Genomic DNA, 2,017 nt, shown 5'->3' with positions numbered 1-2,017 from the left:
CACTGGATACCAAGAGAGTGGCCAAGAGGAAAGGGCACACCTGGCTGTCATGCACTCAGAGAGCCAGGGTCCCTGCAGCCCTTCTGTGACACCTTCCTGTTTGTCTTCATCCTGCAGCCAAGCAGCAGTCCCCATTCTCTGCCAGGGGCTCAATGATGACTGTGCTGGTGGCTGAGAAGCTGTGGTGTCATCCTGACCTGACCTGGTCTCACCGCCATTGGTGCCCCCGACCTGAGGGTGGGGGTTTGGTCCTCACTGTGGCTAGTCCTCACAGTGGTTATCACCACTGTCCTCAGGAGAGGATGCAGGGTTGGCTTTCTCCATCCCAGAGGCAGAAGGACTGAGGTGCAGAACACTTCCAAACCCAGGAGGCCCTCCCCTGTATGGCCAAGGGAGAACACACCTCCTCAGGGCTCAGCACAGGTGGCTGGGTGGGCATCTTGTGCCTCCCCAGGATGGGGCTGAGGAGCTAGCATGGAAATTCACTGCCTTTTGGGGCGTGGGATCCCCTAGGGCTCAGTGCCAGCTTGGGAGGCCTACTGGAGGTCGTGTACAATGGTGCTCTCAGCCCAGTTGGCTCTGGTTCCCTAATCTCTGCTTCCCTGGCTTGGTCCACACAGTTCTGCTCCTCCATGTGCCCCGGTAGCTGGTCATCTGGCCCTGCTGCCCCCATTGGTCTGACTGTCATTGCAGCGGGGTCCTGAGAGGGCTGCCTTAGACTGCGATGCAGGTGTCCGGGAGGTTCTGGCCTCTGCTGGGCTCCCTGTGGCCTGGAGATGCTGTGTGTGGTGCCCTGCCAGGTCTGCAGGATAGGTAGGGAGGGACTCAGGGCCCTGTGGAACCTCCATGCCCTCACGGCCCTGAGACCCTGGGATCTGTGTTCACTGCACTGCACTCGAAGTCAGAAACTATTCAGGATCCATCTGTTTTTTTTTTTTTTTTTTTTTTTGTCTTTTTCATTTTTATCAGTACCAGGGATGGAACTCATGACTGCCTGCTTGGAAGGCAGGCGCTTATGCCGCTGAGCTAAATCCCCAGCCCCTGAGGATCCATCTGTTTTCAGGAGGAGGAAAATGCAGAGCAGAGACGGACTCAGCCCTCGGTTTGCCCCTGCTACGTGGGGCACGCCTGTCTTTGTGCCTCCACCCTGGGTGGGCTTTGGGAGTGGGTGTTCCTAGAGGGCCCAGGTTTTGAGGCCATGCATCACAATTCCTCAAGGCCTTTCCAGACTGTGGTGAGGTGGTAGCTAGCTTTGGGGCTCACAGAGACCCTTCCCAGACCTGGCCTTCTTCCCTCATCCTGCTGCGCCCTGGGGACCTGGGCGCATCCAGGGCTGGGCGGTGCTCCCCACGTTCTAATTACATGTAATTTTAGCCTGGGAAATGGCTGGGATTAGGCAGTGGGCAGTGTTGGGGGGAGGGACTCTGAAGTGCTCAGTGAGCTCCAGGACCCCAGCTCTTACCCATGCCCTCCAGGCTGATCACTGTGATGGGGTGGGCTTGGCTCACCCCCCAACCCTCAGGTGGCTGGGTCCTGAGCCCCTTGGGGCTGCGGCTGTCTCAGCTCACACTGCCTAGGGGCAGCATGTCCTGGAATGGAGGGGTTGGGCAAGGCTGGGCAGGGAGCCCCTCACCTGGAAGCTTGTTGGGCCTGAGCTCTCCTGGGGCACTGGGCTGGGGGCAGAAGAGTGAGAGGGGACGCAGGACTGTAAGATGCAACTCTGGCAGGGACCCCCATCCAGCCTACGTGGGGCTTGGTCCCACATGGTCCACCTTGGGTGTGTGCTGGCATCAGGCAGGGCGGTCGCATCCTGAGGAAGCCAGGTTTACCAGGGAGCAATAAAGAGATAAATCCAGATAAGGTAAATCAATATTGCCTGTGGTGGCCACGCTCTCCTGCAGCTGTTTTCATGATAATCCGGCGGACGCCCCACCCACTGCCCTCCCTGCCCTTCGCACACTGGGAGCCCACTGGGCATAAAAGTCTTGGACCCCTGGCCCGGGTGCTCTTCCACTCG

This window comes from Cavia porcellus, unplaced genomic scaffold, assembly GCF_034190915.1.
Source record: "Cavia porcellus strain 051 isolate PalLab524CR breed Dunkin Hartley unplaced genomic scaffold, mCavPor4.1 scaffold_6, whole genome shotgun sequence".
NCBI lineage: Eukaryota > Metazoa > Chordata > Mammalia > Rodentia > Caviidae > Cavia > Cavia porcellus.
This window is presented reverse-complemented; position numbering follows the sequence as displayed.